This window comes from Astatotilapia calliptera, chromosome 4, assembly GCF_900246225.1.
Source record: "Astatotilapia calliptera chromosome 4, fAstCal1.2, whole genome shotgun sequence".
In the NCBI taxonomy this organism is placed as follows: domain Eukaryota; kingdom Metazoa; phylum Chordata; class Actinopteri; order Cichliformes; family Cichlidae; genus Astatotilapia; species Astatotilapia calliptera.
Genome location: NC_039305.1, coordinates 17557913 through 17572936, shown reverse-complemented (window position 1 = coordinate 17572936; position 15024 = coordinate 17557913). Strand labels below are relative to the sequence as shown.

Below are 15024 nucleotides of genomic sequence, written 5' to 3'. Positions count from 1 at the left end.
AGCAGTTTGATTATTCTTCAGATCGATGTTTTATGCATTGCCTTGACTTTGATGCTGGCACTCAAAGGGTTGATTATGTCTGCTGACGAGTCATTTTATTGATGGACAAACAGCACATTTCAGATTTAGCTTTAAGTGCTGCCATTTTGCTCCGTCCTTCACTACATCCCAGAACTTGTGTTTTCTTCCTCCTGCCTGACAGCTCCATATTTAATATAATCCTGCCATCCACCTGTGCATTGTTGGTGTTATTGATGAGCTGCAAGTCAGACTCAAAACTGGATCTCCTTCCATATACAACCCTCATTCGAGACAGACCAGCACCATCTCGCAACCTCATGTTAGAAGACAAGTCCAGTATCAAAATGCAAGTGCACTCGTCAGTTCTTCCCACAGCTATAGGAGTTAGAACCAGCAACATGTTAAGTGCAGCAGTCTCCCATAATCTAAGGTTTCTCCATGTTGCCTGCTACTCTACATCATGATCTCCTTCCAAAAGTCTCATCTTGACCAGTGACCCCATGTTTCCAAAGAAATGTGCCTTGTTGCAGTCCATTTGCAAGATTGTGTAACTGTGACAGAACAGATTAGTCAGATCAGAGTACAATGTATAGCTAAGTTTATTTCTTAGGGTCAGACTCTATAGCAGTTGCATTAGACAGCATGGTCTCCTCCACGTCAAACTCTGAGGTGGTGTTGACATGGGGAGCTGCAGTGGTGCTGTTGTCCAGAGAGGATTCTTCAAGGTTCACTTTAAACTCAGGAGCATCTTCTTCCCCACCTGTAATTGGAGGAAAGAGAACCCCACATTATCACTGTTCAAATTTTAAAAGACTTGACAAGACCCTAGTTTACCTTTTCCAGCCATTTCACTTTTGCCATCAGTCTCATCAAAGTCTGGTGCAGACAAGTCAGGAAGCAGTCCTTTCTCCAAATCTATTATTTTAAGAAGTTTCACTTATAACAAAACCAGACTAAAAATTAGTAATTACTGTTGCCCTTCTGGTTACCAAGTTTATGTATTCCACTTCTCCACTGGCTTCCATACACAGCAGGCCCGCCGATTTTATTGAGACCCACAGGCAGCTTCTCCACAGTGAGTGCAAGACCTTCACTGGTCCTAGTTTAGCTTCATGTTCCCACACTTCCCAAAAGAAAATAGGACACCATCAGACTTTTGAGCACAAAACTGGGTTAATGCTGACATCTAGTGGTGACCAGCATGCACAAAACTAAACAGCAGCTACAATGGACAGACTGGAAACTCTACCCTGATTAGTCCTCAGTGGTTCAGGTTCCACTGGTTTCCCAAACCCACGGGGACCAAATCTTCCTTGGCTGATGGGCTTACTGCGGGGCTGGACGACTTCATTCTGGCTTTGACACTGCCCACAGAGGTAGTCGTTCCCATCAGCTGACCGCCATCTGAAGAGAATCATTGGCACGTTTTAGTCAGTCCCACATGCATTGACTTTCAATCATCTGTTGGACACTTTCAGACACACCTTTCATTTATGAAGGTGCATGCTTTATTTGTGGATTCTGCATCATTCACTGGGACAGCAGTCAGATGGCATGTGATGTAGACCTAACAAGAGAATTTGTCAGGAAGACAAAGAAAGCACATCTGCAAGAGTACGACTTACTGCCACAATACATTCTCACCTCCCCGTTGTCAGCATTGTGGAACCTAAAGGCATCGATCACCAAGTGGAGCTTTTCGTCTTGTGCTCTGGGTAGGAAGAAGGCCCTCGACCCTGGAAGCCTTGAATCAACCAAGCACCTAAACAAGATTTTAGGGTAATGTGAGAGTCAGATAAACTACACTTAACTTACATTGACTGTAGAAACTTTAATAAACCTCAAGTCTGCATAACTTAAACCATTCTAGCCAGCCTTTACACCATCTTCATCATCAACAGTTACACATCTACTTACCAGAGTGTCTTCTAATAAAGAAGGTTAGAAATGAAGCTTTGAAACTTTGAATACTTAGTATTTAGAGAATTCAGTCAGCTCTTATTATGACACCAAAAGGGGGCAGATCTAGAGAAACTTTCTTAGGGTGGCAAATGGAGAAATCAAGTAGGGTGGCAAAATCAAAGCCTTTTTTCTTTTTTTTACACATATGCAGGTGTTACATTCTGTAATATGCGAGGTTTCAGACGTCACCAGTGATCCCACTCTCCCTGCTTTACAGAGAGCGCAGTCTGCCTTTTCGGCTCGCTGCGAATGCCTACTAGTTAAACTGTGTGTGCAAAGCCGAGGTTAGCTGAGTAGGGTTTGTTGTATTGAGTTACTCTTCCTCCCTTCCTCAAGCCTCATTTACTTATCTAAAATGCCCTTTGTGTGTGTATGTAACGTTGCCCATTGGCTTGCTGTGCGCAGCCCTCATGGTTTTCAGTTATACAATTGGTAATACAATCCCTGTTTCTGTTAGATTCCTGTGTAAGAGCTGTTACTCTCCCCCTGGCCTCTAGCAGAGGGGGTCGTAACAGTCTAAATGTGCAGAAAGCATTTGTAGAACTTGAACCTAAATGAAAGTAAGAATGAGCCAGCAAAAGAGTCCAGGGTCAGAGATGTAGTAGAGTCTCCAATGTCGAAGCTTATGAATAAATTTTAAATAGAGTGTAGATGTTTTTAATGGCAGTGTTTTCTTGTACGATTTGTTTGGTAATTCGGGTTTTATTTAACCCATTTAATGTTGTTCTATAGTTACCATCATACTATAAAACTTTTGAGATCATTCATATGTAGAAAGATGTGATTGTGTTACAACTCAACCCTTTTTTTATTGTCATCATTTATCAAACTAAGATATTTTATGGCAGAACTTCAAACACTCCACATGCACCCGATACTGATTGTCTTCCAGCTATCATTTTGATTAAATATTAGTCATACACTGCACAAAAACCCTTTGATGCACTTACTGTAATGCCCACAATGAGTCTATGCTTCTTCAATCATCACATCTCTGTGTTTTGAAAGTCGTATTGTGGGGTGTCTGTTGATTCCCACATCTACTTACCAGACTATGTTCTAGTTAAGAAGGTTACAAAGGAAGCTTTGAAGCCGTTTTACTTAGTATTTAAAGAATTCAGTCAGCTCTTATTGTGACTGCTAAACACTCATTTCCTGATTATTTCCTTTCATTTACAATAAAAACATAACCTTGAGTATATGTAATTGCAGGGCTTTTTAATTGGGCTGATTCTCTATATTGTAGTTTCAGCTTCCAGTTATTTATGCAGCCAAGTTATATATGTGTAAAAAACAACACTGGATCCCTTTGAAACAGGTAACGAGCTGCAACTTAAGTGATTGTGCAGGACAGCTGGCTGGGATCTTCACCAGGATTTTCAACAAATCCCTCGCACAGGCGACTGTCCCACTCTGCCTGAAGTCCTCCACCATAGTCCCCTTGCCTAAGAAGCCCCACATCACCGGCCTGAATGACTACAGACCGGTGGCACTCACCCCAGTGGTAATGAAATGCTTTGAGAAGCTGGTCCGCAGACACATCACAGCAGCCCTGCCCCGCAGCCTGGATCCACACCAGTTTGCCTACAGAGCAAACCGATCCACGGAAGACGCTGTAGCCACAGCACTCCATGCTGCATTAACTCACCTGGAAGAGCATGGTAGCTATGTGCGGATGCTCTTCGTGGATTACTGCTCAGCTTTTAACACCATCCTTCCACACAAACTGGTGGCCAAGCTACAAGACCTGGGGCTTCCATACAGCACCTGCATGTGGATCAATAGCTTCCTCTCGGGCCGTAGACAGAGAGTCAGAGTTGGCCATCACACATCCTCAGCCCTGAGTCTCAGCACTGGCTCACCCCAGGGCTGTGTGCTCAGTCCACTGCTCTACTCTCTCTACACACACGACTGCACTCCTCGCCACCACAGCAACATCTTTGTGAAATTTGCAGATGACACCACAGTGGTGGGGCTCATTTCCAAGGGAGACGAGTCTACGTACAGAGACGAGGTGGAGCAGCTGACGTCATGGTGTAAGGCCAATAACCTCCTCCTCAACACTTCAAAAACCAAAGAACTCATAATAGACTTCAGAAGGAAAAAGGCAGAGATCCAACCACTATTCATAAATGGGGACTGTGTAGAAAGGGTGGCAAGCTTCCGCTTCCTGGGAGTCAATATAGAGGAGAACCTTTCCTGGAGTGTGAACACCTCCGAGCTGCTGAAAAAGGCCCAACAGAGACTGTACTTCCTGAGAATTCTCAGGAGGAATAACATCACACAGAAACTGCTGGTGTCCTTCTACAGAGCCACCATTGAGAGTGTTCTAACTTACTGCATATGCATCTGGTACACTAGCTGCACAGGGGCTCAGAGGAAAGCACTCCAAGGGAGGCTGAGGAAGCGTAGAAGCAAGATGGCGCCGGTGTGCATGGCTGACCGTCTCCGACCACGTCTTCGCCTTGGCGTTGTACTTCTCGTTGTTTTATCTTTGGTTTTATGTTCTCTAGGTGATTGTACACTAATAACTTATGACAGAGACACGCTCCTGAATCTTCGGTTTTCCTGTTCTCAACGACCTGACTGCCTTGGGACCGCCGGTGCCGCTATCCCCCTGATGCCTGTCTCCCCTACCTATGTGACCTATCCTCCTCTTCCCATGCTCCGTAGGAAACGCTTCAGGAAACGGGGTAGGAGGAGCGGCGTCCGTGTCCGCGTTAAGGCTTATATCAGAGCCATGGCTATGGACTTCCCCTCTACAAGCCGTGAGCTATCCTGTTTCTTCCACTATCTCAGCAGCCACTCTGCGGCTAGATTGCTAACCCACCGTTGGATTTGCTCCGTCGGCCTTCAAACCTACCCTGCTCGCCCAGTGGCTTACCACTCTGCCCGATTTTGGATAACACCGCCTGGCCGCGGTGTTCAACATAACAACCTTTGCTCCTTGCGACGGGCTACTACAAAGGTCCTGGCCCCCCGGATTCGGATGGCCTTATTTAATGTCAGGTCTCTTTCAAATAAGGCCTTCCTCCTAAATGACTTTTTTCGCACCTCGGGACTGGATGTCCTATTTCTAACGGAGACCTGGACTTCTCCGGGTGAGTTCATCCCCTTCTCTGAGCTTCTACCTCCTGACTGTGCCTTCTTTAGCTCACCTAGGCTAACTGGTAGAGGTGGTGGCTTAGCCTCGGTTTTCAATAATAAACATGATGCACGGCTGCTATCCTCTCCAACCTATTCCAGTTTTGAAGTTCAGCTATTGGAACTGACGGGCTCTCGGACCACTTTGTGTGTCGTGGTCTATCGTCCGCCTAAATATCATAAGATGTTTATCTCTGAATTTGCTGATTTTTTGGGATCCGTTCTTTTTAAATATGATTCTGTTATTGTTTCTGGAGATTTTAACATTCATGTCTGCTGTATGAATGACCAATTGGCTAAAGACTTTCTTGTGCTGACTGATTCTTTTAATCTTATTCAGTGGGTGAATGAGCCTACCCATGTTCAAGGCCACACCCTTGATTTGGTTTTTTCATTCAATGTGGACATTTGCATTAAGGAAATCAGGAATACTGGTCTCTCTGATCATTCCCCGGTCATCTTCGATGTAGACCTGGGTGATACTGGACAATACCTAAACTCTCCTCTTTATCCTACGCGCACTATTAATGCCAATACTGTGGTCAACTTTACTACGTCTTTTGTTAACTCCCCATTTAGTATGCTGGATTGTTCTTCCCCACACACACTTGAGAACTCTACTAATACTCTTTTTACCACCTGTTCCTCGATTCTCAGCATTGTTGCACCCATCAAAATGAAACGCCCTAGAACTTTCTCACAATGCTGGTTAAATGATTCTGTTCGTGCCCTACGACGTATATGTCGGCGTGATGAGAGGAAGTGGAGGAGTGATAGACTTCAGTCTTCTTATGATATTTTACGTATTAGCCGCTCGAAGTTCCAAACTGCTGCCAGAACGGCTAAAGCGGCTTTTCTCTCTAAAATTATTACCACTAATGGTGATAATCCACGAATTCTATTTAAAAATTTTAACTCTGTGGTGAACCCCCGTCCCTCTATGCCACTGCTGTCTTCCCCGGGTCTTTGTGGAAAATTCTCAAACTATTTTTTAGATAAAGTTTTATCCCTTAGATCTACTCTTCCTCTGGTGACTGATTGTATGTCTACTCCTGATTGTTCGGCCACTTTTTATCAATTTGAACCCGTTTCTCTCTCCACTCTGAAGCGTCTAATTGATAAACTGAACAATACTAACTGTGTACATGATGCTCTCCCATCCCGTATTGTTAAGGATTGTTTCAGTGTAATTGGACCTTGTTTATTGTCCATATTGAACTTCTCCTTGCTTTCTGGCTATGTACCTTCAGCTCTCAAGCATGCCATAATCCAACCTGTTCTAAAAAAAAGGAACCTTGAGCTTAGTGATTTTGCCAATTTTAGGCCAATTTCTAAGCTTCCCTTTCTGGCTAAAATACTTGAGAAGGTGGTTCTGCTCCAACTGCAGACCTACCTTGATGAGAATAATATAAATGATAAATTTCAATCGGCCTTCAAACAACATCACAGCACAGAATCAGCATTGCTTCGTGTTTTCAATGATCTCCTACTAATGGCTGACAATGGACGCCCCTCAGTCTTAGTGCTTTTGGATCTATCATCGGCATTTGACATGGTTGACCATAATATCTTATTAGCGAGACTTGAGCACACTGTAGGCATCAAGGGCGCTGCCCTGGATTGGTTTAAATCCTATCTCTCCAATCGGCTCTCTACGGTACATCTGGCTACATCCTCTTCCTCGGCTGTACCTGTTTGCTGTGGTGTCCCCCAGGGATCTGTGCTGGGCCCTACCCTTTTCTCATTATACTTGCTTCCTTTAAGTGCCATCTTTGAGAAATACCATATTGCTTATCACTATTATGCAGATGATATCCAGCTCTATTTTGAGCTAAACGACGATCTTCCTCTGTCTCTGAATAGCCTCCGAGAATGCATGTCTGAGGCCAAGAAGTGGTTGTTGTCGAATTCTCTTATCCTTAATGAGAAGAAAACCGAGATTATGATTTTTGGTAGTAATGCCCTTCGTGCCAAACTCCGGGATGCCTTTGGTTTTCTTAGTTGTTCTCTCTCTGATACTGTCAGGAATCTGGGTGTCTTATTTGACAGCTCCTTATCTGTCTTATTTGACAGCTTATTTGTCTGCTGTTGTCAGATCTAGTTTTTACCAGCTTCGTCTTATCTCTAAGGCTAGGCGCTATATCCCGCATAAAGATCTCGAAAAGCTCATCCACGCCTTTGTAACGTCGAGGCTAGACTATTGTAATTCACTTTATTGTGGTCTCCACTCTTCCCTTTTACAGAGATTACAGACAGTTCAGAATGCTGCAGCTCGCATTCTAACCAAAACCAGCAAGTTTGCCCACATTACTCCTGTCCTTGCCGATCTGCACTGGTTGCCTGTCAAATATCGTATTCAATTTAAAATTTTGTTGTTTACTTTTAAAATTACTAACAACACTGCACCCAGCTACCTTAAGGACCTTTTAAACCCTTATGCTCCTGCTAGGGCTTTAAGGTCATCGTCACAGTTACTGCTGGCTCAGCCCAGATCTCGACTTAAGACTAGAGGTGATCGATCGTTTGCTCTAGTTGCACCTGTGCTGTGGAACAAGCTCCCGATTGGCATCCAGGCATCTGATTCTATTCATTCTTTTAAATCACAGCTTAAAACATATCTTTTTAAACTTGCCTTCTCCACCTTTTAATTGCTGGTTTGTTTGTTTGTTTGTTTGTTTGGTTGCTGTGACCTATTGACCTCTTGTATTAATTCCCTCCTATCTTTCTATTGGTGTCTTTTATTATGGTGGTACAGCTTTTATCTTGCTATTACCCATGTGCTGTAGTCATTCTTATTGGTAGCTTTTATCTATGATCATAACTCGTTATTTTTTATTTTTTTTTATCCGTTATCAATGTTTGAACCTTTTATTGTTTTATGTAAAGCACTTTGGTATGCCCAAGGCTTTTAAATGTGCTCTATGAATAAAGATTGTTGTTGTTGTTGTTGTTGATCATTAACACCGCCCAAAAGATCACTGGCTGCCCTCTCCCCACACTGGAAGTTCTACACAACGCCCACTGTTTTAAAAAGGCCCAAAACATCATAAAAGACACCTCACATCCTGGCCACTCCCTGTTCGAACTGTTGCCCTCAGGCAGACGGTACAGGGCAATCAGAGCAAGGACTAATAGACTCAAACACAGCTGTTATCCAACTGCAATAACACATCTGAATACTACAAAAAAATGTCCATCACGCCACTCTTGTGTTAATCTATGCACGGTCTGAAGCATGTGTGTGGGAATGTATGTGAATGTTTTACTGTTATATCTTATTAGTATTTTAAGTATTCTATCTATTTTATTTATTGAATTTTATTGTTTTATTTATATTTTGATATTGCTAGGGATGATGCAATGATCGGGGACCATTCTTAATTTCGTTGTTCTCATGACAATGACAATAAAGTTTCTGATTCTGATTCTGATTCTGAATCTGCCCATTTTCTGGGCCTGATGTTGGGTCAGGTGCGAGTGTGCCAGCACAGCAACCAATGAAGTCTCTTCTCTGTCCTGAATCAGGACCAGTCACCCCACATGTTTCTTATCTGTCATAGTTGTCATGGAAATGGGTCTCATGATCTAGTGTTTGTGTTTTTGGTTTAATATTCTTTGATTACTGTTGCTCTTGGTTTTGGTTATTCTTATTTTTCAAGCTCTCAGCAATCTTAGTTCTCCCTCCCTCTATTTTCATCTTTGTGTTTAGTTTCTGTTCCCGTGTCCCACGTGTCATGTCTAGTCACCCCGGTCTCTATTTCCCAGTCAGTGAAAACAGAGCGAGCGATGGATAATAGTAACAAACTCATCAGTGAAATAGACTCTCAATCAACACGTGTCATTTATCCATCAGAGTAATTGTGCATTCTCCTCAAACGAGCCACACTGATTCACAAACTGTTATTGAACTTGTAAACTTTTTACTCTAAGTAAACTTCACACTTTCTTGTTGTTTCTTGTTGTTTCTTGGCAGTTTTAATAGGAAAATGGGGCACAGGCATCTGAGTGTTTCAGGTTTTCAGTCCAAGCAAGCAAACATCACTTCACTGTAATATTCTGACGACTTCTTCAGCTCCTGGTGATCATGTGTTGATCACTGACAGTTTGTACTACTTTTTACTACGTATACCTACTATACCCCTGCAGTTTTAGGTATAAGTGGTTGTAACTTGTTTCTCTTTTATCCCACACAAAATTCAACATGTGATGAATAAACACGTTTTAGGAAATATCATGAAATACGAGATGCTGTAATTTTAAGACAACATGACGCGCTCTACTGCAAGAAAAGAAGTGCAGTAGTCAACCAATACATAAATCCATGAATCAGCTTTGTCAATAGAGACAAAATGTAAACAATCCCCACCTTCTATGTCTAAGAATGATTCCTGTGAGATGATAATGCCATATTATGATCAACAGTATTGAATACTGTTTTAAGAACTAACAATACCAGTACACCAAATATAATTTCACACCTTTCATGAGAGCAGCTTCTGTGCTGTGACATTGATGAAAGCCTGATTGGAAGATTTCATGGTAGCTATTAATACTCAAGTACTCACTAATTTGGTTAATATCTACTTTTTCAACAATCTGAAGAATAAATAGACCAATAATAAAGCCAATAATTATTGTACTGTGTTATAATGTTAGAATACGTCAATTTCTCTCTTTTTCACAAGGAGCTTCATAACCGAAGTTTTCAGTGATTCAGGGAAAATACCAGGAAAAAGACTGCAGGGGCTAAATGACTAAGGGACGAAAAACCCTGGCAGGACATGACGAAGAAGATGAACGATGTAACACAGTTTACTAAGCGTTTTGCAGTAAGTGGCAATACATCAAAAACGAAAAGCTCAATTTAATCTGCGTTGATGTAACGGGAGGGCAGCACGGTGGCACGGTGGTTAGCACTGTTGCCGCACAGCAAGAAGGTCCTGAGTTCAATTCCACCATCAGGCCGGGGTCTTTCTGTGTGGAGTTTGCATGTTCTCCCCGTGTTTGCGTGGGTTCTCTCCGGGTACTCCGGCTTCCTCCCACCGTCCAAAGACATGCAGCTTGTGGGGATAGGTTAATTGGATAATCCAAATTACCACTAGGTGTGAATGTGCGAGTGAATGAGAGTGCGAATGGTTGTCTGTCCCTGTGTGTTGGCCCTGCGACAGACTGGCGACCTGTCCAGGGTGTACCCTGCCTCTTGCCCTATGACAGCTGGGATAGGCTCCAGCGCCCCCCGCGACCCTGAAAAGGATAAGCGGAAGCGAATGGATGGATGGATGATGTAACGGGTGTGTTCCTGCGTTGTGTCTGACAAAGAAAGGTAAAAGAAAGAAAGACCTCCAAGTAAATAACCTGACCGCTCCAGCTCCTACGACCAAATACAAACAGTGGGGAAGAGGGTTAGCTCAACCCATCACATCTTCCAAGTGTTACGATTCTTTGATGTGGGGTTGAGAACAAAACCACCAATACACCAGCCAAGTAGAGTCAAAAAACTGATGTATTAAACACACGTGTGGGAGAAGCACACAACGTCACCGTCTGCATAGATCTCAACTAAAAAACACATCAGACTGTTTTTGTATATCAGCCTCTTAATGCATAAGCAAAAACATATCATATCATATCATACGTCTATTACAGTTAGTGACCTTTAGACACTTCCTATATCTGTATGTATTAAAGAACTATTTTCAGTCGTCTTAGACTGCAGATATTTCCTGTCGTTCTATTCTTTTCGTACCCGACCGGAGCACATCCTGTCCTTAACTGTAGCTAAGCAGGCACGTCTACAAGTTACAAGCAAAATGCTTTTTTAAGGCTCTGCGCGTTCAATAGCTTCTAGATTAACATGTTACTAATAAAAGCCCTCTTATCTAATAATGTATTTTCCACACAAGCTAGCCAGAATTATATATTCATGCTAGTGTTAACGGCGCCCAAAACACATTTGTGGCACAAACACATTTATTGCATCTAACAAAAACAGGCACAATGATGACAATAACTGAACTAAAATCACAATTAGAAACATCAGGGTGGATAAATATACATTATATGTGTGTTGTACAGTGTCTGGAAATAAATCACACCAAGCTTTCTCACAGGCAAATTGTAGAAAACGGGAGAGGCCAAAGGGGTACACTGTATTTATAGGGTTGCACCAAAGAAGAAGAACAATGAGGAGGGGCTCTAACTGATAAAGAACATAACTACAGGCTTGAAGGTCCTAAAAGTCAGGTATAAACTGGAAAATAAAATATGTGGTCTACAACACATTTTGTGTAATTACAACAATATGTAATTCATGGCCCAGTTACATTGACATTGAGTTTAGTTGATTTAATATTTAGATGACTATGACAGATACACAAGACCAAAAAAGACTGAAGCAAGAAGCACAACAAGACAGATGAAACAATAAACACAGGTGTTGTCCTCCAAATTAGAGTACCTTTCTGAAAAGGCAAAAGCATCGTTTTGACGACTCTGTGAGCTGTGAAGCACATCATGCTGACGTGTGTTTTATTCGTGAGAGGAATTTTTTCTACTGGATCACAATAAACAACAACAGTCCCAGACAAGCGAGGTGTCCCCACATGTTTCTTATCTCTGATAGCTGGGAGTCATCAGCGTTGCTTCTATAGCGGTTTCTGAGAGACATCAGTAAATTGATGTCATCACTGTCCATGGAAAACCTCCTGATCGCTCTTAAGAGGCTAGTAGTGATCCCATATGTATGTTGTGGATCATACGCTGTCCGATGATATCCAGCTGCCTCATAATGCTGTGTGATATAGACTTGGTCTATTATACGTGAAGTTCGCCGTCCATGGTTCGGCTCCCTGACTCTGATTATGATTCGAGCCCTGTTACCGTCCTCTTGCTCCGATTGGATGACCTGAGGTGGAAGTTGCAACGATCCTTCTCGATGGATATTACCAAGACTGTAGTATCGGTATCCCCTCGGCAGTGGCTCTAACAGCTCTTCATCGTTGCGATATTGATGTGAGCCATAATCACGATGGTTTGGGCCAAAGGTCAGACTTATGTCATCATTTGTGTTGATGTCAATTTCATTGGCAAACCAGTGGAGGAACCGGAGGCAGTCCTCTTGGGCAGATGTGTCAGAGCCTACTGACCTCAGATGAGTGATTGAGTTGAGCTTTCTTACAGCTGACACAGAGCTGAAGGTCAGGAGGAGAGCCACACAGCAGCTCATCATTCTTCCAAACATCTTCATCCTGGAGAGATTTAAGAAGTTGTTGTTGTTATTGTTCATGCATACTTTATATTCTGACATTCATTACGTGATTCATGACCAAGTGAAACGATTATGTGATGACTGCATAATGTGATTAATAGGATAATCATGATTAAGACAACTTTAAATGTACTCCTAGTTTATAATTTGATAGCCATTCAGCCACACAAACTCTGAAACAGGTTTTACTTGTTTTTCTCCTCTCTGGTTTATACCATCTATTATGGGTTCGAATTGCATTTTAAAATTTTGCTTTCTTCAACTGAAATCAAAAGTTAGTTTTTTGATTAACTGTTACGAGAGGCTTTTTATTAAGAAAAGTTGTTTTCTCAAACAGCTTTAACTTTGTGACATAAAGAGAGAAAATCACACTAATAACTTGTATCGGTAACTTGAAGCCTCCTGTCAGCTTCAGATAAACAGGGAAGGATCGCTCAACAATAAGTTGTCAGAGGATTAATTAAACAAAGCAAACCAAGTAATTCTTTAACAAAGAAGTGATGCATATTTTATAGCCATTAGCAAATTGAAACAACTACATATTTGAGTGCTTTTTCATTCATCTTTTTATTTTTTCCCACTTAGCCATTACACTTCTGTTAACCCATAATTTTCTTTATTTATGTTGTCAGGTGGTTTCATGATACTCACCTCTCCATGTGTCAGAAAGTTAAACTAATAACATCAAAACTAGATCATTTTGCACTTGAATGAGTATGCTTCCAATTTAAGAGAAAGTGGACAAAGTACAATCCATTTCATCGTATCTTTAAATATTTTGTCATTGGTAGAATAAATGGAGCATTAGAAAACAGGGTAAAGTCATGTGAGTGAAAATAAAGAATTTGAGAGAACCTGTGTAAGTCTGCTGCTGCTGTTCGTATGAGGACAGTCGTAGCTCCCTGTATGCTTTGCTGTTCTTGTAAATAGAACCAGACCAACAAGTTCTGCTAGTTGATAAGATGAAGCTTGATGATCCAGCCATTTTGATGAGAGTATTAAAGAGCAACATCATCATGGATTTAAGTGTTTCTAGTTTAACAGTCACGTAAAAGCGGATTATTAATAATTGTATGAGCAGGTTTAGGTCCAAAGTTTAAACATGGACGTGTCTGCAGGGTGAGTGACGCAGTTGTCGCCATAATAAACTTGTTAGTTGTCTCTTAGCTAATTTTTATTTTCACAAATGCAAATACAGTAGCCAAAAGCCTCATTTTAAACACTACTACAATGATACTGTATCTTACATAAAATTGATTCGTGAATTACTTAATAAAAAGGCTATGAAAACTATTAATATTTGTACTAATTACAAATTATTTGAATGTATTTAACTTTTTATATCAAGTTTAAAAACAAAACAAGGAGGTCGAGGCACGATGTGCCGGGAGTGCGGTGTTCCCCCCGCACTCCCGGCACATCGGGAGCGCACTCCCGATGCTCGACCTCAGCTTCGAGCTGGTGGGTAACAGACTTCTCCAAAAACGAACACTTTTACAAATATGCGCAAATATGTCTTGATGAACCGATCAGATATTTGAAGGTAACACAGCTACATTCATGCCTGAAAACATCTTAAACGTTTATCTTATAAGTTTATTAAAAGTACTACTTATCCTCACAATAGTTTTGCGATCTCGCAAAAGTTCATCTTATTTTTTTCTCTCATGTCCCAAGTGGCCACTTCATTGTATCTTTAAATATAGAAAAAAAATTCTGCATTAGGGCAAAATCATGTGAGTAAGTGAAAAGGAATCCACCAGGAAACTTACCTTTGTAAGTCTGCTGTTGTTTGTGTGAGGACAGTCGTAACTCCCTTTAAGTTTTGCTTTCCTGGTAAATGAAACCAGAGCAATAAACTGCGGTCAAGTGAGCCCTCACTTACGAAGTCGCAGTCAAGCTAGCCGCCCCGCCAGCCGCACCGAAAATGTGGTTGCACTACTCTTACGTATATTACGGTATAGGTGAAAACCGGCTTAGAAACGCAGTGTTTTGTGTCCTGACACTATTTTACTTCACAATCCACTCCCATTTTTAGTGTATCTCCACTTTCCCCCTGTGATCCACAGCCCAAATTACTGTATGATTCAGAGAAAATTAACAATAAAATTTACCCAATTTACTCAACTATACTTTTAATGTCCTCATCTTTGACCTCAGATTACAGGAAAACTGTAAGAGGTGACGCAGATATTTCACTGGATTATGACTCTGGGTGACCCCCACTCTGCACCCTGTGATCCACAGCCAAAATTACTGTACGGTTTTTGAGAAAATTGATAGTAAACTTTGCACAATTTACTCTACTGTACTTTTAATATCCTCGTCTTTAACCTCAGATTACAGGAAAACTGTAAGAGGTGACGCAGATATTTCACTGGATTATGACTCTGGGTGACCCCCACTCTGCACCCTGTGATCCACAGCAAAAATTACTGTACGGATTTTGAGAAAATTGATAGTAAACTTTGCACAATTTACTGTACTATACTCTATATATTCTCATTTTTGAGCTCAGATTACAGGAAAACCATAAGAGGTGACGCAGATATTTCACTGGATTATGAATCTAGGCTGTCGCCACTCTGCACCCTGTGATCCACAGCAAAAATTACTGTATGGATTTTGAG

At 41.6% G+C, this 15024-nt stretch overlaps 1 long non-coding RNA gene and 1 pseudogene across 1 annotated transcript; both read right to left on the bottom strand.

Annotated features, from left to right (window-relative positions):
- Positions 1–602: 602 nt before the first annotated feature.
- On the bottom strand, positions 603–1907 carry LOC113021539 (zona pellucida sperm-binding protein 3-like; annotated as a pseudogene).
- Positions 1908–11079: 9172 nt separating this feature from the next.
- LOC113020901 (uncharacterized) lies at positions 11080–14339 on the bottom strand. Its single transcript, XR_003272245.1, has 2 exons — positions 14167–14339; positions 11080–12374 (listed from the first exon to the last, which is right to left on the bottom strand). It is a non-coding gene; the product is annotated as an uncharacterized LOC113020901 (long non-coding RNA).
- Positions 14340–15024: the final 685 nt, after the last annotated feature.